Source organism: Suncus etruscus, chromosome 2 (assembly GCF_024139225.1).
Source record: "Suncus etruscus isolate mSunEtr1 chromosome 2, mSunEtr1.pri.cur, whole genome shotgun sequence".
Classification (NCBI taxonomy): domain Eukaryota; kingdom Metazoa; phylum Chordata; class Mammalia; order Eulipotyphla; family Soricidae; genus Suncus; species Suncus etruscus.
This window is the reverse complement of record NC_064849.1, coordinates 124,445,695-124,468,331: the sequence shown is the minus strand read 5'-3', so window position 1 is coordinate 124,468,331 and position 22,637 is coordinate 124,445,695. Positions and strand designations below refer to the sequence as shown.

General features: G+C 39.1%; 1 non-coding gene across 1 annotated transcript; it reads left to right on the top strand.

Moving 5' to 3' along the window:
* Positions 1-12,921: 12,921 nt before the first annotated feature.
* On the top strand, positions 12,922-13,086 carry LOC126002749 (U1 spliceosomal RNA). Its single transcript, XR_007493394.1, has one exon. It is a non-coding gene; the product is annotated as a U1 spliceosomal RNA (small nuclear RNA).
* The last annotated feature ends 9,551 nt before the right edge of the window (positions 13,087-22,637 follow it).

The following is a 22,637-nucleotide window of genomic DNA, read 5'->3' as shown; positions in this document are numbered from 1 at the left end:
AATTTTCTAAAGTGCGGTTGGAACTAATAATTTAATAAATTTGCATAATAAAATACCAATAAACAACAATAATTTGGGTTTATATATAAAACAAACTCTGAGAAATTAAGATAATTTATTTATTTACAACCCCATAAAAATAATAAAATACATTAAATAAATTTACCCAAGGAAGTAAAAGATGTGTAATAAAAATATATGACACTGGGGCCTGAGCGATAGCATAGCAGCAGGGTGTTTGCCTTGCTCACGGCCAACACAGGACAGACACTGGTTCGAATCCTGACATCCCAAATGGTCTCCAGAGCCTGCCAGGGGCAATTTCTGTGCGCAGAGCCAGGAGTAAACCCTGAGCACGGCCAGTGTGGCCCAAAAACCAAATAAATAAATAAAAATATATATGACACTCATGTAAGAAATTAAAGGTGACACAAAGATATGGAGACAACACATGCTCCAGGGTTATAAAATTAATATTCTTAAAAGGTATATATTACCCAAGATAAATTCAATATCAAATTTCAATGGCATTTTTCACAGAAATCGAACATCTTAAAATTCATGTGAAACCATAAAATATAAAAACTTGGGGCCAGAGAGATAGCACAGTGGTAGGGTGTTTGCTTTGCAAGCAGCTGACCCATGATGAACTGGGTTCAATCCCAGGCATCCCATATGGTCCCCTAAGCCAGGATCTATTTCTGAGCACATAGCCAGGAGTAACCCCTGAGCATCACTGGGTGTGGCCAAAACCAAAATAATAATAATAATAACTTTTTTATTTTATTTTATTTTTTTAGTTTTTGGATTATACCCAGAGGTGCTCAAGCTTACTCCTGACTCTGAGCTCAGAAATCACTCCTGTCAGTGCTCGGGGAACTATATGGGATGCCGGGGATAGAACCTGGGTCGGCTGCATGCTAGGCAAACACCCTACCCTCTGTGCTATCATTCCAGCCCCAAAAACATAAAAATTTTTGACTAGTCAAATAAATACTGAGAAAAAATAACACGAAGAACACCACTATTCCTCATTTCAACTCATTAAAATGTTATGATAATCAAAATAATATGATATGGCAATTTTTCAAAATGAGATATAGATGAAATATATTAATGAAGCAGAATGGAGTCAAGAATACTCTCAAATATGTATTTAATTAATTTGTAAAATAAAAGGAGGTATAAATCACATTAGAACCAAAACGCAATGCAGGTGAGAGCCAGGAGGACCAGTGCATTGTAGGAAACTTACCACAAATAGCAGAAGAGTGCAGTTAGGGCAGAGAAGGCACCACTATGACAATGATAGTTGAAAAGATCACTCTGGACAAGAACTGAGTGCTGAAAAGAGGTAAAGTGATCTGCAGAATACATTCACCCTTTAAGCAACCGTCTAAAAGGAAAAAAGGAAAGACAGAAAGAGGGGAAAAAAGATGTCTGTCACAGAGGCAGGTGGGAGAGAGGGTAGGAGAGAAATTGGAGATATTGATGGCAGGAAATGTGTACTAGTGAAAGGATGGGTGTTGAACATTGTATGACTGAAACTTAATCATGAACAACTTTGTAACTATATCTCACAGTGATCCAAGAAAAGACTTTAATTTAAAAAACACATTGGAAGAAAGACTGTTTCTTAAATTTTTGGTGTTTGGAAAATGATATAGATACATGCAAAAAAAATTATGCTATCTTACACCATAAACAAAAATGGAGTCAGGAATATGACTTTCAGTGGTAGAGCCAATGACTAACACATGTGTGTGAGACCTTAGTTCAATCCCTAGCACTACATACACACACACCATCACAAAATGAATTTATATTGCCAACTATATTTCTGCCAATTCTACATTTTTTATTATTTCAGGTTTTTTTTTTTTTGCTTTAAAATGTGCCAAAGTACTTCTAATTGGTTGCAACCATTCAACATTCATACAATAGTATATCAGAGAACCATTGTCCAATAGTCTTACTACTAGCAAACATGTTTCTCTTATTTTTTATCAATAAAAAAAAAACAATATCCTGTTTGATTGTGTTTCTAATGATAGATAATGAAAGTGATTTATAGACTTATTTCCAAAACATAAATAGCTAAATTGGGCTGCTTATAAAATCTGTAGTAACGGTAAATTTGTACTTTTGTGGCTTATGCCCTGGCTTAAAGTGACAGTTAAATCACTGCTGTCTGAATCCAGAATGATTTTATGAAGTATGTAATTGTTCCTATTCCATAGGTTCTGGAACAGACCCCATGCACACAATCATCCTTCCCCAGGATGCCTGCTAGCAGAACTACTTCTCTTTAGATTAGGTCTAAAAATGCTGGACCCTTTCAAAGAAGCATAAGTAAACACTGCAAGAGGTAAAGCAAATTTTGATTGGGAGGACAAGAAAGAACCTGGAAATTTGAAAAGCAGAATTGACCTACTTCTGCAGCTATTTACTCCCTGGGGGTGAAGAGTAATTGTGCTGTCATGGAATGGGCCATAAACATATAGGCAGGAGTTTTATAATTTAGTCAGGACTCAAACACTCATAGGGGGTCTTAGACCATTTCTTCCACTTTCTACTTTCTAAGATAAAAACATACATAATTACTCCAAATTATTATAACGAATAGATATAAGAATTGAAAATGAGGCTGGAGACATAGTATAGTGGGTAGGGTGTTTTTCTTGCATGCTGCTGCGTCCAATTCCTGGTAACACAGATGATCTCCCAAACACACCACGAGTGTTCCCTGAGTGTAGAGACAGGAGTAAGTCTTGAGCATTACCAGGTGTGGGCAAAAACAAAATCCTAAAAAAAGAAACAATGAAAAGAAACAGTGCACTATATAAAAGTCATTTCTATGGTTCTCCTTTCTCGTATCCAGCAATCACATAAGCAGAATAACCTGGCCAGCAGTCCAGATGGTAGTGCTTGGCAACTTCCCTCTTCTATTTGGCCAGAATCCCATGATGACTCTTCTCTGACACTTACAAAGAATAGTCATACTCCATTCATGCTTCCTACTCCATAATTTAGCCTACTTGAACTCTAGTATCTCTTTTAGGTCTCTCTTCATCTTCTAAATGTATTCCCATAATAATTTAGGTGTCCAGAATTTAGGTGTTTGCTTAGGTTTTGCATATTTCACAGGTTAATTCATTCACTTTTGTTCTGTTTTACCAATTATTCCCAGACTCTTACATGTTCCTGGTGGAAAAAAATCAAGTGGTGATTAAACTTGGAAGATAGCTGATAGGTGTCTGAGCTATGTCCAAGGTTACCAAACACTGGCACAAAATTCTAAAATTGTAACGATAAGCACCTCAAAATTTCATTTTCCAAGATTCCTCTTAAATCTATAGGTGACTAGTTTTCATCCACAAACTGAATTGAAATTATGTAGTCATTTTCTGATACTCTCTTTTCTTTTCTGCCAGCAGGATATATGGATTTAGAAGATGGTTAAGCCATTAATAGAAGGAGACAGTATTCCTAAACACATTGAAGAGAGCTGATCTGTCTTGACTATTAAACAATTGAAAAATAAATCTCTTATTTAATAGTGAGGACCGTTTGTTTTCATAAATACTATTATTTTAATAGTTGTAGTACAAATAGTCCACCAACATGATCATTTTAATAAATCAGGTATTAGTGAACCTCATGAGACCCCTGATAGACATCTTCATTAGAGCCTAGAAATTTCCTCAAACAGAAAGCTCATTAATTTACCCACATGTCAGAGGACATCTCAATTTTGCTATAGCCATCCAGTAATTCTTGACTTGTGCTTTGAAAAGCTTTGAAGCATGAGAAACAGATGTTCTATCACAAAAAGTTAAAGAAAATAAGTTGATTATATGTTACTAAAAATTATCAAGAAATCCTGAAGAGTCTAGTATTGTAAAACACTTGATCAGGAGAGGTAAAAATCTTATAGAAATAACTCTTCAAGGTTATGTCTGCTTGATACCAGAAATAAGTGCTCTATGGCTTTTAAAGAGATTTAGTGGGGAGTGGGGGGTATCAATATGGTAGAGTTAAATATATACTGTTCCAACAGAAAATTCCATAACAGCTGTCTGTTCTTTTTCCATCCCAAGCCCCTTTTATTTGCCTGTGGCCTGTTTTCAGTTTCCAAAATTCATTATTTCAAATGCTTTTGTCATATTTTTATTCCATTCCAATATACTACTTGTTTATTTGTTAATATTGTCTTTAAGCTTATTTATAATTGAAAGTGTGTGTGTGTGTGTGTGTGTGTGTGTGTGTGTGTGTGTGTGTGTGTGTGTGTCTGGTGCCAGAGATTAAACCCATGGCTTCACACATACAAGTACTCCAACAGCTCTAGCCCTCTAATTGATTCTTGAGAAATATTTCTGAAATTACAGGGTAGGCATACATGCTGGGTAAATGTTTTCTAATACATAGTCAAATAAATGCATGCCTCTTAAAATCTTTTAAGTGCTCTTCTATTTGTCATGCACATAGATTCAGTTCCCATTTGTCCTTTACCAATAACATTTGGAAAAACCTGGTTTCTGCTCTGAACCCTCACAGACAGCATCTCTATTAGGTTCCCAATTCAATTATCTTTCATGTTCCCTTTCTAATTTTGTTTTGCCCAATTTTTCACTCTATAGTGGAAGCATAAGTAATATAGCTACATATCATTCTGAAGTTCAGCACAATGAACATTTCCAGCAGGAAGAGACAACATTTTGCAACTTAGTGTCCTGGAACTCAGACCTCTAGAGTTATCATGGAAGGGAGACGAAAGCTGAAGGGCAGATGTGCAAATGGAAGAACCAGGCTTGAATATCCAGTGTCACTTCTGACCTTATTCCATCATCTATACAGCTCAAATGCAGTGAGCTGATCCCACAGTTAATGATAGGGAGATATCAAGGTCTCTGCCATGGTAACATGCTATGCATTACTATACATGCTATGACCTACTAACTTTGAGATAGTTGAGCTATTGCTCCAAAATGATCCCAAATATAAAATATCAGCTACATGCTTATGTGGGCAGTGTTTTTAGCCCATCAGGAATTCAAGAAATTAAGTCCAGCATTTATTCTTTCTACTGCCTCCCTCACTACTGTAAGGTGTACTACTGTAAGGTGAATTCCAGTTTCTTTTTTATTGTATTAACCTTTTTCCCATGACCACTCAGTCTCTAAATTGCACTTGCAAAATTTAGTTTATATTCCTATAGTAAATTACTATTAAGTTAGTACCTCAATGTGCACAATATTATAGTTCTGCAATTGTGAGACCCCTGGAAAGGGTTCCAGTGAGTGAAAACCAAGACATCAGTAGTACAGGTTTTTTTTTTTCTGGAGTTTTTATAGAAAAATTCACTTCCTTGGCCTTTCCCATTTCCAGAGATTCTGCCCACATTCCTTGGCTCATGGCCCTCTTCTATCTTCAATACCATTGATGCATTAATTATGTCTCAAATCTTATCATTTTAACCTTGATAGTTCAGACTTCCTATCTTCTTTGAAGGTTAGCCCAGGACCATCAGATAACCTCTGTTATCTCAAGGCCAGCTCATCAGCAAAGAAATTCCCATTACAGCCTTGATTTGCCTTTTGAATTTCGCTTGTCCACAGGCCCTGGCAATGGGGACAGACCTTTCAGTAATCTTGACACAGCCGATTACCAATGGCCCAGACATGCTTTATCTCATTCACTGGCCAATTGTTTTATTTTTTCTCTTTTTAAAAACATTTTGAAACATTTTTCAATGATTATTTCTTGCTTATTTTTTTATTTAAACACCGTGGTTACAAATTTGTTCATCATTAGATTTCATTCATAGAATGGACCCCACCCTTTCCAGCCATCTTTCCACCATCTTTCCAGCCACCTCCTGTTTCCCTCCCCACTAACTCCCACCCCTGCCTGTCTTTAGGGCAGGCAATTGGTTCTCTCTCTCTCTCTCTCTCTCTCTCTCTCTCTCTCTCTCTCTCTCTCTCTCTCTCTCTCTCTCTCTCTCTCTCTCTCTCTCTCTCCTCTCTTTCCCTCTCTCTTTCTCTCCCTCTCTCCCCCCCCCTTTCTTTCAGACACTTCTTTTCTTTTTGTCACTATGGTTTGCACTATTGTTAATGGAAGGAGTTGCCTTGCATGTCACTTTCTCCCCTTTTCAGCAGCAAGTTCTTGTTCAGAGTGATCAGTTCCAACTATTATTGTCATAGTGAACCTATCTCTACTCTACCTGCACTCACCACACTTTGTGGCGAGCTTCCTACTAAGGACTGTTTTTGTCCCTTCGGGCTGGACATGCTCACCTGGTTTTGGCTGCCATGAAGGGAACTGGTCCTAACCCATTTTTTGATCTTTTTTTTTTGGGGGGGGGGGTGCTCACCTGCACATCACTCAAGGTATTCCCTCTTAAATATATTTTTAAGTAAATGTTTTTAGATTGTGAGTTTAGATGGGAGAGGGGCAGAAAGGGATTATGTGGGAGAGTACCAGAAATCAATTTGGTGTGCCTTTTAATAGTTTCTCAATGAACTTTAAAAATCTAAGAACAAAAACCAGATTTTCTTTATCCAGATAATGCCCAGAAGTAGTTGGCTCCTATAACTTTGTTTCCTCTTCCATGTTGCTACTGCCAGTTCAAGTTCTATGACCTGACTAGGCCCCTTTATATTTGTAAACCCAGTACCCTGTATTTTACTAAGATCTGGATTCTAAATGACCCTTTCACTCTGGACTCAAGAAACCATCATCCTCAGATCTTTAACCTCTGTCCGTGGAATGTGAATCTGTCCAGAATGCTCCGGGTTTCCCAGTAACGTCTGGACAACCCTTTCCTAAGCCCTCGATTGGGAAGGAGCTGAGAGTTGGAGAGTTGGTCTCCATTTCCTTCGCAGCCTCACTGTCATAAATTTCCCAAGTATCAAGGACTTCAGTATATCCTGGAGCAAGGGACAAAGTTTTAATTTGCTGTCTCTCTAGTCACACCCACCCCGCCTCTTTTTCTCCTCAGCCCTGGGTACGAGATCTTTGCTAATGAACTTCTTGATTCTGACAACAGGCCCGTTTCTGGCTCGCTTCCAAGCACCACACTGGCTCTCTCTGTCCTCCTGGGCTTCAGTGAAGGGCATCTCACTTTGTTTCACTTGCAGATGCTCGCAGGTTGGCTCTGGCATTAATAACAGTGCAAGCCTGGGCCTCTCGATCTTCATCAGCAGCCACGCCTCAGCCTCCACACCGTGGATGATAAGGAGCCTCAGCTGCCAGGGAGATGAACTCTTCATTACCCAGGCCGGGCTGCCAGGCCTCCCCACCAATACCTGAAAATCACATTAGTCCAGGAAAATCTCTCCTGTCACACTGACAGCAGGTGGGAGAAAGAGACCTTAAAGATCTAAATGATGTTGAAACTTCTACAAAGGTCATGGGAGCATGACACAAGGGCAGGAAGCTGGTCCTTGAATCAAGCCTTCCCCCCCCCCCCATCTCCTTCATCTGTGCTCCACCTTTATGACTTTTGCCACCTCTGCATACTTGTGATATTATGCATTGCCTATTTCCTAAAATCAACTGTATATTGATTTGCTTTTAGTTAATCCTATCTTAGACAATAACCATAACATTAGAGTTTAGGAGTTTGGATTTGGTAGTTAGATTTTCTTTTTTTTTCTGTCTCCCAACCAGAGAGCTCAGGAGGTCCTGAGGGACCTAAGTGGATTCTTAGTGAACCAGGAGCAATGATTCTTAGTTCTTAGTTCAATACAATGACCTGAGGATGCAGTGCTGGTTAGACCCTGCAGTGCACAGATTACTCAGGTCACCCCAGTGGTAATTAGGAGCTTCCATGCTCACACCTGTGGTTTTTTAAGGATTGTGTGGTGCCAGAAATGGAACCAGGGTCAACTCTATACAAGACAAGCACCCTAACTCCTATACTATCTTCCCAGCCAAGATGTATACTTTTTTCTCACAAAGCAATTATATCTTAAAATGAAATATTTGATAAAGAGTTAAAAGTCTGTTTTTAAGACACCATGATTTACATAGATTTTAATAACAGAGTTAAGGCATTCAATATTTCAACTCCAAACCCATCACCAGTGTCAGCATCACTCTCCACAATAATCCACAATTTCTTCCCTGTTTCTACCTGTCTCCATAGCAGACTTATTTTTAAATGTTTGACTATTAAAGTCTGGGTCATGTGCTTATAATAGTGTTAACTCATACTTTTGATGTGCATAGTTATATCACTTCTAAATATTAAATGTTAAAATTAAGATATTTGCTTAATTACAATGGTAATATTAAGATAAGAAGTGTTAATCTAATATCTAAAAAGTATCTTACGCTCAGAAATCACTCCTGGCAGGCTCGGGGGACCATATGGGATGCTGGGATTCAAACCACTGTCCTTCTGCATGCAAGGCAAATAAATGCCTTACCTTCATGCTATCTCTCCGGCCCCACACCTTAACTCTTAAGGTGTTAAAAATAAAAGGCTCTTATGCCTTAAATAAAAGTAAATAAAAATAAAAATAAACGGCTCTTGTGCCTGTCTCAAGATTCTGAAGAGACCACCCCAGTCCTGAGGAAACAAATGACTATAGGTATCAGTGTTATTAAATTCTATCTGGCATCTCACCTAAATGTCTCTGCTTACTCCACATCTGTTTTCTTTCATTTTGAGTGATAGGAGTGAAGGAGTAGGAATTCTAGTCTCCCTGAGCAAATGATTCTAGAAATGACTCATTTTTTGGTGGCATTGTAGAAATCAGGTTGGGAGTAAGGGCTTCAAGTTCAGAGACACACATGGTTCATATTTTAAGACAGACAGTGAAGAAAAAGCACAACAAGAAGAAAAGCAGCATGAGTGGGTGAGACAGAAAAGACCATCACAACCTAAAGCAGAGGCTGGCAAGTCATTTTTCTGGGGGAAAAAAGTCCAGAAGGCAAGTATTTAACTTAGCAAGACAGAGCTTTGCAGGCAGATGGTTTCTGCCATTAGTACTCACCTCTATCAGTGTTGTGTGAAGTCAGCATAGACAGGACATGAACAAATGGGTCTGGCTGATTTCCAGTAAAACTTTATTTTCCAAACCAGGCAGGGGGCCTCAGTGTGCCTTGTATGTTGACCAGTGAGTTTCAATCAATATAAATAAAAACCTTTCCTGGTATATTATCCAGGTTTCTCCAGAGTGACTCAGTAGAAAAATATATACATACATATGCAACATATAATATATACTTATGTATATAATATCATAATTATATATGTTTAATGACCCATGCATTATAAAAATGACAAGATCTAAAAAAGTGACACCGAAGGGGCTGGAAGAGACTAGATAAGCTACAGCACCCAACTATGTCTATCCTTGACAATATATGCCCTACCCCAGCTCTGCCAGATATGACTATAAAGGCAACTGAGTATGGCCAGGGTGACTTGATTGGTCCCCAGCATAGCTGTGTCTAAGCAGCACCACATTCTCTAGCCCCCACATTCAACCACACAGTTAGGTTGAAGTGGACCCCATGAACTCTGGGTACTGCTTGGGAATATTCCTCAAAAAATACAAAGGAAGTTAGAATCTGGAGAATCAGTGATTACATTACCTTTGAGCCCAAAGACCTCAAGACAAGAAAATAGTTCTTCTGAGGTTTTCAGGCTAGAAGGCTAGAAGATTCAATGTTTTAACTGGAAGTAATCTAAAAAAAAAATTGGGCAAAAATAATTCTGTTTTACTCAGGTGGGTCAGCCTTTTTGTTTTGAATTCAAAGGCCTTCAAGAGGTTGAAGTGATACAATGGTAGGGAGGGCGGTTGCTTTCCATGTAGCTGACCTAGGTTACAAAGCACTACCTTCAATGATTCCTGAGAACAGAGCCAAGAGTAACCATTGAGTATTACTGGGTGTTTTCCCAATCAAAAAAAGGTCTCCAAGTGATTGAATAAGACTCACACATATTGGAACAAGTGTTTTGATCTACTTGGTCTATAGATTTAAATGTTAATATTCCCCTCCCCTCATAAAAATCACTTTCACAAGCACCCAAATAATATGTGACCAAATATTTGGTCTTCCCGTGTTAAAACATCACATGAACTAACCATCGTCTCTGGCCAGGTTCTGACCTAGAATTGAACGTTTTTAGATGAATATAAAGTCTTAGATTCACAGAGGGATCAGAGCTGAGAGATGCTGGGTGTAAGAAATTTGTTCATTTATGGTAGATTCACAAGTAGATGAAACATGATACTTAATGCTGAATAAAACCTGTAAGCACATTAAGTTTATATTTTATATTTTAGTTAAGGCCTTGAGAGGTCTAAAATGAAATAATGTAAGGGTTAAACATGGAATTAAGCACCAAAAATTATCACTTTTTTTTTTAAAGAGCTAATCTCAGAATTGCAGAACTGAGGAGATTTGATTACACTTTACATAGTGCCAGGAAAGAATAGCAGTAGGAGTTAATCTTGTGAGAATTCAATGTGGGTTCTTGGTAGTATGCTTCAAGCTCCAATAGTTTTTCAAACTGCATGTGTCAATAGAAGAATGGGTGCTCCAATTAAGGGAAATAATATTGTCACATTGCTTGGGAAAGGCAAATTGCTTCTGAAAGACAATTTTCCATTCAGGGCCCCATGCTTCATTAGTGGCAGAATTGCAACCATGAAGGCAATAACAGCCATAAGTCCTTGAGCACACTCTCTGGCCAAGCTGTGTATGGATACATCTGGTGCCACACACACACTCATAATAACCTAATCATGCAGTAGGCAGTGATGAGACTGCAAATTTACCAATTTTCATATAGGTACATAACAGTTTTGATTTCCTTCCCCTTTTTTAAAAAAAAATTTTAGGGCTACACCAAGTAATCCTCAAGGGCTATGACAGTGTTCAATTTTGGTGGTGTTTGGGGGCATTGCAGTGTTATGGATGGAATTGGGGCCTCCTGCCTGCAAAGCAACGTTTAGCCCACTGATCTATATCCCTGGCCCTTTAGTTCCTGCAGAGTGGGAGAAATAGCAAGTGCAAGTCTCTCCTTCTTTTCAAACCAGCATCATTGCACTCAGACTCTCTGTGTTTGTGTTCTGTCAGCCACCTTTACTGTAGAAGGAAGAAGCTGGCTTTGAATTCAATAGTGTGCAGGCTGCCTGTGTAAGTGTGAGAGACACCTTTGGACTCTGACATTCAAGACCAAACCTGCAGAGGAGCACTTGGCACTCTGCTATCTACTTCAGCTGCAACAGGAACATTCCAGGAACATGGGGGTTCAGGGGTAAGGGAGAGAACAAGCCCAATTCTAGACTTAATGCACATGATTCTCATAAGGGTGGGTTATTTTTCCTTCCAATGAAATATAAATCTGTATTTTAATTTTTACTGTAAGAATAAAACTAGGGTGAAAACTAGTAATGGGCACGATAGTATATAGGTAACTCTACATTGTTTCCTCTGAGTCAGGAACCAGTTCCCTCAAAATCTGTTCCCTGACATCTACAAACAGCTCCTCTGCAGCAAAGGACCCACAGAATGGGTTGTGTCTCTGAGAGAAGACAGAGACAGAAATAAGGTACGATCCAGAGATGAGTATCACGGTAGGACAGGAAGACCTAGGGTTTAGTCAGATAGAACTGTTGAAAAGCCATTTTGATTCTTGGGAAGCAAATGGAAGCAGACCCTTGACAACAAGGAATTTACAAAGTTTCCCTGAAAAGGGATATCCATGTTCCAGTGATGTGCTTCTAAAACTCTAGTTAGTATAATAAATATGTCTGTCCTGAATAACCCATCTGTTACTCCACCTTTTCAAATCTGTAATTCTGTTCACATTCTGTTTACAAGGGAAATTGTCGTTGTTTGCCCACAAGGAGCCTGTCCTTTGGAATGATTCACCAGTCTTAATTGTCTGGGGACTTGAGGGACCCAATCCCTCAGAGAAGCTGTGGAAGTGCTGGAAGGAGCTGCAGTTTTCTCTTCTTCTCATGCTTTTAGCACCTCCTTTCTAAATACAGGTGATCAGCCAGCAGGGACCCCTGGGGAGGTATTACACTAATAGAGCATGAGAAGGACACCAGAAAAAAGGGAAGAAGGCATCTTGGCTCTTCACTGTCCCTGTCTGGGCCTTTCCATTTCCTATCACTGAAGTCTTTCTGCCTCCTCCAGGCAAGAGCAGGGATAGTTCATGGTGGCTCCTTGATATTGTCCCAGATCCTGATTTATCTCAATTACATCAGCCACAGTGGAAGCATATTGTGTTTAGCTGGATATAAACATTATCATTAAGAATCACGCTGTCTTTTAGATTCACATGGTTTCACAAGGTACACTTCCAGGATTCCTAATCCATATCTGCTATGCAATAATTACAATGAATAAATATTTTTGGGTTTTTTTTTGGGGGGTCACACCTGGCAGCGCTCAGGGGTTACTCCTAGTTCCATGTTCAGAAATAGTTCCTGGCAGACACGGGGGGGGGGGGGGCATATGGGATGCCGGATTCAAACCAATGACCTTCTGTATGAAAGGCAAATGCCTTACCTCCAAGCTATCTCTCCAGACCCTATAAATAAAAATTTTTATGCAGTTTTAGGTTCCTCCTCAGTTGTTCTATCCATCAGACTATCACATAAAGTTCTTGGGTTTATACCTTGGTTCCTTGAATTGTTCACTTAGCAATACTTGCTGAAATTATTCCATGTTAGAGCTTTAGAGGTAGCTCTCTTTCTCTCTCCCTCTCTCTTTCCTTTAATTTTGTTAATTGCTGCAAAATATTCCATAGTATATTATAATTTAATCTGTGAATTCTACATTTATAGGTATTGGAGTTATTTATAGACAATTGTTACATGACACCATGCTATAGTGAAATTTTTTCTGCATATGTTCAAGTTTATCTATAAGAATAAACTTTATAAGTAGATACTTACCTGGCAGGGGTGATTCCATGATCTAGAAGGTGGTTTCCCCAGGGTGAGGCTCGCCCATTGCACTCCGGGCGTGTTGACCCCTGTGATTTCCCCAAATGTGGGAAACTCGACTGCGTAATTTATGGTAGTGGGGGACTGCCGTACGCGCTATCTCCAGAAAAGAAATTTTATAAGTAAAATTTCTGGATCAAATGTGAATATAAAAGAGTATAGCCTATATCACAAACACAAATCTTATCAGCAGCTTGCAGAACTAAACTAGGAATTAACAAGCAAAATGATCGGCCCTTTGGAAGGAACTATCTAAAAACTTCTCACATCTCTTTATTTACCTGAGAAACTTAAGTTTAAGATATGTGTATGCTTAGAAATCCTCTGTCTTGGGGGGGGGGGATGTCAAATAGAATTTTCTGAAACACTGTAATGTTTGAGAAAGAATGCAAACAAATAAAGGAAAGTCCAGCCTGGAGAGTCCAGTCTTTTACTATTCTCAATCACTCTCTTACCCACTCTATCTGTGTTTAGCTTGTGAAGGGGCTTCAAAAATCAATTGGTGAATGAATAACTAAGTGTAGAAATGTGTGGATAGTTTCTTGAGTTGCACACTCAACTGTACTCTGCACTCAGGAGATTGAACCCAGTCATCTGTGTGCAAGGTAAGTGCCTCTCTCAATGTACTATCTCCACAGCTCCAAGTGAATAGATATTCTACTTGTAAAGACCTGCTTGATGACTCCTCATATTTTTAGCTGTACTCTGGTATTGTATTCTTTCAATCTATTAGATGCCATTTTGCCACTTTATGTGGGTATCTATAAGCTTTTCAACTTTCAGTTTAAAAATCAATTGCCTGTTGACAGTCTCTGGAGTCAAGAATGATAGGGTAATATCCATATTATGGTATATTTTGAAGTCAGATCAAGATCACTGAGTTCCTAAATGCTGCACGATCTAGCAGGAAGAATTTTGAAAATAGGAAAGGCTCTGAAATTGAGTTCTAGTTTGATCTATCATCCAACAGGAGACAAGTAAACTGCGACTGCAAAAATTAGCCACTCTTAGGTCACAGTAAAGCCAATTCAGACACTAGACTCTAATTATCTCTTTATCAGATCTGAGCCTTCCATCATAGCTCCATTGATAATCCAATAGTAAAGGAAAAACTGTGGTTCAATTTAATGACAATAAGCTTCCACCAGTATGTAAAGCCATGCCTTTCGTAAATTCAGTTATTTCACATTTAGATGCAATCTTGCAATGTATCACTCTCTCCTGCTTCTTTTTCCCATGCTGACAGCTGGACTTTGGATTCTTTTATGGCTGGGGTGGAGGCTCATAAGACCCCCCTTGGGCATGTCCTGTCCTATCTGCTGACTCCCTATTCTGCCTGGCTTCAAGTGGCATGCTGCCACCCAATGGTAGTATCTATCTCTCATGTTGTGCTCTGTCCTCTTTATTTTTTTTCTTTAGGATCAACATTTAATTTTATTTTTTAAAATAATATCTTTATTTAAGCACCTTTATTATAAACATGATTTTCAGTTATTAAAAAGAAAAAAGAACACCACCCTTCACCAGTCTCATGTTGTGCTCTGTCCTCTTTAAATAAGGCCTGGTGAACCTTCCTTGCTGACAGAGGTCTCAGCTGGGCATTCACTGGAAATGTGTATCCCTGAAATCTAGCAGCAAGTCCCAAACCATCCCCAGACTGAGCAGTTAAACTTTGTGTCTTTTGCTTCAATTTATCTTCCCAGACAATGTGAATCCATCTTCTTGTTTACTGCTCTCACAATCCCTCCAGCCTGACCATAAGCAAATGAAATATCAACTGTGGTTACACTTTTCTCACTTAAAAAATCTCTTTGTCCTAAAGGAAGTTCATCCAGAGTTTGTAGCTCCATTAAGCCACCATTCTATATTTGTGCTTTATTAGTACTTTCATGCTCCAAATGACCTGTTACAGATTAGCAATGGGAATCCAGTTCCATGCAACATAAGAAGAAAAGATGAGGGGCCAGAGAGATAGCATGGAGGTAAGGCACTTGTCTTGCATGCAGGTCGGTGGTTCAAATCCCGGCATCCCATATGGTCCCTGAGCCTGCCAGGAGCGATTTTTGAGCATAGAGCCAGGAGTAACTCCTGAGTACAGCCGGGTGTGACCCCACCCCAAAAAAAGAAGGAAGAAGAAGAAGAAGGAGGAGGAGGAGGAGGAGGAGGAGGAGGAGGAGGAGGAGGAGGACGGAGGAGGAGGAGGAGGAAGGAGGAGGAGGAGGAGGAGGAGGAAGAGGAGAAGAAGGAGAAGGAGAAGAAAAGATAAGGAACATCACCTTGTTGTCTTTCTTTAAGAAACCCTCTCAGAACTCAGACTGCCATTTAAACTGTTTCTTCCGTTTCACTGTGAAAATTTCAGTTCTGTGATCATATGTACTGCAATACGGTCTTCCAACTGGGTTGGTTTCTGTCCCAAAATTGTTATTCTGTTACTTAGAAAAATAAAGACAGGAAGAGTGGGGAGCTAGCCAGGTATCAGTACTGATCTGAGAAAATACTACCTGCATTTCGTTCCTTTCAGACTTTTATTCAGACTTTTTCTCTTGATGACTTGCAGCCTGGCATTGTGGATCACTTCACAAAGCATGGCTTTTCCTGAGTTTCAAACAGAACATCTCTCCAGGACCTTCTGTGCTGTCAGCTTGTGACTCTATCTAATTACACAGATATATGCATTCTTCTTCCTCAAGTCCACAGGTTACTACTACTTGGTCCACAGGTTACTACTACTCCCTGCCCCACGCTTATCTGACTCTTCTTCTCAACCTCTAGAGTTGGAAGAAACTAAAGTTTCCACTTCCAAGTTCTTTCTGTCCTTAGTTTCTCATGTATCATTCAACCCTACTCCTTTCCCCAGATACAATGAGGAAGAGAATGACTGCCAGGAATTATGGGGGTGGGGACATAAGTTAATGCACTAGGCTAAATCTTTTGAAAGAGTTACCTGTATTACTTTTACCTATAGATCACATGGTAAGCACTATATATAAGCCTTTGAATGAATAATAGGTCTATTATTGGAACCAACATAACATAAAATCTGGGAAAAAGCTATTATGGAGTGTGGTGTCTTGCATATGCTTATTACTAAATATTAGCCACTACTGTTATTAGTGTCCAAATAATCCAATTTTTTCTATTCTTTCGAAAAACATACTGGTATGTCCCTTTCTCTCAGGCATGTCATTACACTCATTCACTGCATTTTCTCTTGACATTGTTTGAAACCCTATTTTCAAGTAGCAGGAGGCATTTTTTTCCTAAGGAAAGGGGGAATTGTTTAGAGAGCTAACTCATAATTACTTTGTTCCTGGATGCCATGGAACTGTGAGCCAGTCACTGTTCTTTAGGGAAAGGGGCTAATTGGAAGAGGAAAGATTGATGAAGGTCAGTGTGGATGGCAACGTCGAATTATGGCTGGAGGCTGGGTCAGCTGAAGTCAGGCCTTTCCAAACAGCACCTCATTGTAGGACTCTAAATTATTTCTTACCCCTGATAAGCACCCCCTACACACACACACTTTGTGGTGTTTGTGGAACAGAAGCTCAAGAGAGCATGTGAGTTAAATAACTCTAGATGAGAATTGATCTATTGACAGTCAATCAGGGGTTTGCTTGGCAGGTCAGAGTAAGTTGCTCAGGGCTTTGGGATGGAATTTCTCTTTAAATAGATTTGATTTGAAAAAGAGTTGGGAAGAAAATAAGGATGTGGATTTAGCTTATTCCGATAGATATGGGTCTCAGAGCCCCCCCATATTCAGGGATGTCCTAGGACTATGCAGGCGATTTACAGAGAATTAGAGCTGTAAGTAAGTAGGTCAATTTAATGTTGACAAATTTGTAAATTATTATGGTTCAGCTACTTTTAAGTACAACACACAAAATATCATCAGAAATACACAGAGACCTTGACTGTACCTAGCCAGATCCATGGACACACTCTGTTCTTGAAAGAGAACCAATTTGTGAAAAATTATGGGTACACCAACCAAACAGCTGAAAGCTAGCAATCTTGGGAGAAAGGGACAGGCCAAGTTCCTGCCCTGCTGAAGCTATACCTGCTGTACCCATCACCCACATTCTCCACTTTTACCAATGGCCCTGCTTCACTACTCCTCTACAGCTTTCTGCAGAGACACCAATCTGACCAAACTCCAGGTATATCAGTATTTGGGCTGACATCACCAGGACTTTTCTGGAGTAAGTGCAGCTCCCCCCCCCCCCACCTTCTCATACTTTCATAAGACCTGGCAGCTGAAAACATACCCCATAAAAGCACAGTATCAGCAATAGTGCTAAGAATTCCTGGACCACATGGCTACATTCACAGCCATGTAACACATTCATTTTTGTTTAATACTGTCATCCCCATAGGAACAAACAATTTAGAAACTAATATGTAGGGGCCGGAGAGATAGCATGGAGGTAAGGTGTTTGCCTCGCATGCAGAAGGACGGTGGTTTGAATCCTGGCATCTTATATGGTCCCCCGAGCCTGCCAGGACCGATTTCTGAGCATAGAGCCAGGAGTAACCCCTGAGTGCTGCCGGGTTTGACCCAAAAAAACAAAAACCAAAAAACTAATATGTATATAAAGCTGCTTAATGTTCATAAACAAATAAAGTATCAGAATGGTCCACTAGCAACAAGAGCTTACTAAACCTTCTGACAATAACTTAATGACATCATCGGAGATACAATGATTTTCATAAATTTGCTTGTTGCTATACTTATTTTCTTCTTTTCCTTCTTTCTTTTCTTTTTTCTTTTTTAAGTAATTTTTCTCTCACCTAGAAACAATATATTATAATCAATTATGTCAATGATGTGATACGTGCTTAATAAATAAATTAAATTAATTTTAAGTCAACAAAAACATAAGCACGTACTCAAAATAATCTCTAAGTATGTTATCACTGGGACCCAGCCCTCTGGGGCAGAAATTTCTCAGAATCAATAATTAGAAGAAAGTTTCAGGATATAGTCCATAAGCACAGAAACAGGAGGCAACCTGCAGGATATGGAGAAGCCAGGATACTGGTTATGGAACTCAGTAGCAGCCTGAGAATGGGATTCTTAGAAGATTGTTAAGGCAAATTGACCCCTATTTTCTCTCTTATCCCACACACAGAAAACTGCCTTGCACTTAACTAGCCAGATATAAAGAAGCATGTGTTGAATTTACATATCACCAAGAGAACAGGGTACCAGGTGGAAAAAGACTCTCAGTACAGCACATGAAATTACTCTGTGACTAAAGAAAAGACAAAGAAGACACAGACATTGGCAGGCCTGGAACTCACCCTGGGGTAAATTCACAGATATATTTGGAAAATGCCAGTTGAGGCTTTGAGTTCTTAGATGTCACTAACATTATTTATTAATAGCTGACATAGAATGGCCACATCCATGCATCATCTTATTTAATTCACAGCAAACCTATGAAGCAGATCATGTCTTTATCTTCATCTTGTGAAGAGGAAATCTAATCACAACAGGTTAAGAAATTTACATAGGGTAGAAACGATAGTACCACATATGATCCTCTGATCACCATAGGATACACATCTGAGCACAGAGCCAGAAATAGTGCCTGAGTACTTCTGAGGAAGGAAGGAAGGAAGGAAGGAAGGAAGGAAGGAAGGAAGGAAGGAAGGAAGGAAGGAAGGAAGGAAGGAAGGAAGGAAGGAAGGAAGGAAGGAAGGAAGGAAGGAAGGAAGGAAGGAAGAAGGGAGGGAGGGAGGAAGGGAGGGAGGGAAGGAAGGAAGGAAGGGAGGGAGGGAAGGTAGGAAGGGAGGAAGGAAGGGAGGGAGGAAGGAAGGAAGGAAAGGAGGGAGGGAAGGTAGGAAGGAAACGAGGGAGGGAAGGTAGGAAGGGAGGAAGGAAGGGAGGGAGGAAGGAAGGAAGGAAGGGAGGGAGGGAGGGAAGGAAGGAAGGAAGGAGGGAGGGAAGGTAGGAAGAGAGGAAGGAAGGAAGGAAGGAAGGAAGGAAGGAAGGAAGGAAGGAAGGGAGGGAGGGAGGGAGGGAAGTAAGGGAGGGAGGAAGGAAGGGAGGGAGGGAAGGAAGGGAGGGAGGGAAGGAAGGGAGGGAGAGAGGAAGGAAGGGAGGGAGGGAGAAAAGGGAGGGAGGGAAGGGAGGGAAGGGAGGGAGTAAGGGGAAGAAGGGGAGGGAAGGAGGGAGGGAGGGGAGAAAGGGGAGGGAAGAAGAAAGGGAGAAGGGAGGGAGGGGAGGAAAGGGAGGAAGGAAGGGAGGGAGGGAGGAAGGAAGGGAGGGAGGAAGGGAGGGAGGGAGGGAGGAAGGGAGAGAGGAAGGGAGAGAGGAAGGGAGGGAGAAAGGAAGGAAAGGGAGGGAGGGAGGGGAGGGAGAAAGGAAGGGGAGGGAAGAAGGAAGGAAGGAGAGAAAAATTGCCTAAAATTACAGTTATTATAAATGTAATGTTAACATTTAACTCCATGAAGGACTTCAAAGACTCAAGTTATCACAGGAAGATGTCAGAAATCCAATATTTGTTATACCAAAAATGCCAAAAGTAAAATATATGTCAGAAAGCCAGACTTTTAACATAAGCTGTAGTGTATTAGCATAAATTTCCATAAGGCAATTTTCAATTAATTTTCAGTTCCACTCAGACCTAGGCTTTAATAATTGAGTTGTTCTCACACACACATTTTTTAAAAATAGTTGTTTCTGATGTGTGTCTTTAACTCAGATCTATTTTACCATTTCGAAAATCCCATGTCCAGAACAACCCAGGAGTGATGAGTTACCCTGAAGTTGCATTTTGAGCTCCAATTGTGTTTTATGATTTTCTTCTGACAGCTGGACTAAGAAACCTTGCACAGAGCTGCTCAGGAGCTGCAGGAAAAATATTGAATAGAATCCAGGGGAATTTTGAACTCACATTTCCATTCATTGACTCTGAGAACTACATTCTACTAGCTGTCGTTTTCTCTAAGAAATTTTAGCTTTATTGCTGGAAATAAAAATAGCATAGGCTATTTTGTGTTCATATTTTACAACTCATTTTGAGAATTAATATTTTATAAGAAAATTATTTTGATTCAAAATGTGACTTTTAAATGGTTTATGGTATTCTTAAGTGAAACTTTTATTATGCCTCGGGGCCAGTAGTTTTTCCAGAGGAGTATACTGTAGTTGTTGATGTATTATACCTCTTGTGAATTTCCCTTCGTGTTCTGAAACTGAAACAAGAGAAATTATTTTCTGTACATAAATCACTCTTTTCTTTTCACTTCTAGCTCCCTTTACCCTGGCTACTTTTTTTCTTTCAGTAAAAGAAATAAATTAATTAATCACCATTAACAATGGAAGAAATTCTAAAAAACAAACAGGTAATGTTTTAAACAAGCCAAAGTTAAATTTAAGAAACAAAGATCTACTCATCAAGATTGTGGAAACCAATTGTGGAATCTATGCTCTTGGTTCCATCTCAGACTCTTGGCCTTTACTCCTGGCCAATATTGTCCTTCTATCTTCCATGGCCTACGTTGAAATGATTGATTATTTTCTATTTTGCACATAATCAAAAGTCAAGTTTTACTCTTCTATATGTCTCAACTGGAAACCACATGGTCTCCTTGTGAGTCTCTAGGACAATCAATCATGAGTGAGAATAGATAGCATCAACAGTAAGGGAGACGGTGTGAGACTAGAGGCAAACTAGTAGGATGAGAGAGCAGTGAAAGGTACAAGATCAGAATGGGGTTAGAATCAAGAAAACGTTGAAAAATACTATTCTGCTGTACCTAGAATGTTAAAGTCTTTACATTTAAAATAGAGATACCAAATCCTTGTATCAGTTCATTAATAAATCAAGTTTAATTATAATGGCTTGACCCAGAAACTATTGGGTTTCTTGGGTCTATAGACTGGGTTTAAGAGGTTGACTGATTGAAGACCATATGAATAATCTTAGGAAATTCTATCTGTGGTCAACTAGTAAACCAACTGTTAACTCTGCTCCATGTGTCCTCCACACTTCTCTTGTAGGCTAGCCCAATGCATACTCACGATAGTGTTGGAGGTGAAAGTGAGGAAGAAGAAATGCATGTGTATTTTTTAAGTTCTGCTTGCACCAGGTTTGTCAACATCTCACTGACCAAGCCAATTAATATAACTATGAAATTAAAGTGGAAGGAATAAAAACATTACAGGAGGACCTGATACTGGGAGACTACTCCTGAAGGATATCAATGAGTTTAATCTATCATAATTACTTAAACCAAGAACTGAGCAAAGAAGAACTATTTGAAAATAAAAATAGAATCAACTTCATTATTTGAAGTTTTGATATTTTTAATCCACCAATTATGCTAAAATGTTATTTGTAATAATGATATAGTTTTTTTATGTCATTCTTTTCACTGCTGGTGAATCTGTTTTCTAGTTCTGTTCTTAAAGTAAACGGTATGGATTCTTCTCAAAAAAATCACTAAATATTTAGCTTTATATGTTCCATAGATTCCACTTCTTGGCATCTTACCCCACTCCCAAACATAAAAATATTAATTTTAAAAGATAGATGCACACCTATGTTCATTGCAACATTTATTAAAATAGCCAGGATATGGAAACAGCTCAAAGATTTAATGAAATGAAAGGATAAAGAATTTTGGGACCAGATCAGTGGCACAAGCGGTAAGGCATTTGCCTTACAGTGCTAACCTAAGATGGACCACGGTTCAAACCCCCAGCATCCCATATGGTCCTCTGAGCCAGGAGCGATTTCTGAGTGCATAGTCAGGAGTAACCACTGAGCATCACTGGGTGTGGCCCAAAAAGCAAAAAAAAAATATTGTGTCATATATACAAAATGGAGTATTTACAATAGTACATAAAACTTAAGTGAAATAAGTCAGAGGGAAAAGATAAGTACCAAATTATCTCACTCAACTGTAGTACAGAAAGCAGCAAAACAAGAGAAGAGACAGTATTGAACAATGAAAAATCCTTGGCCTTATTTTACAAAATTGAGATTACCAAGCAATAGGGAGATGTTGTAAGGAAAAAAGAAGTGGACTGGAACTGACTTAAGGACAGAGACAGGATCTTGGGTACTTTAGTGGTAGTGGGGTGCAATAACTGTGTACATGAAAACCATAAATGTTAACACTATTTTAACCATACTACCTAAATTATAAGTAAATAAGTTAAAATTTTGTTTATAGTCTCAAAATCAATGCTTGGCAATTTTTATAGTTTTTATAGTTTTTTATAGTTTTTATAGTTACTCCTGTACAGAATGAAAATGCCTGATGCATTTCTCCCAGCTGAGAACATACAAGGTGAGGATGTGCCTTCTTATTCAATCCAGTATTCCTTCCATAATGTCTAGTATATATTTTTTATATTTTGTGCTAGTTATTGGTGATTTTGTTGTTTATAAAGCCTGCAAGTATAGTGCTGAAGTATTATCTAATATTCTTAAAGACAAAAAGGCTTTGATATGCCTTACAGAGAAACTATAGGTGTTATACAAATTTAGCATCTGCATGAATTAGTGCTGTTGGTCTTGAGTTTAATGTTAATGCATCAACAATGCATATTCAAGAAACTATCTTTAAACAGATACATAACTATAACAAGGTTGTGTATGTATAGATCCATTGCAGAAAACATTGTGACCAGGAGCTCAAAGA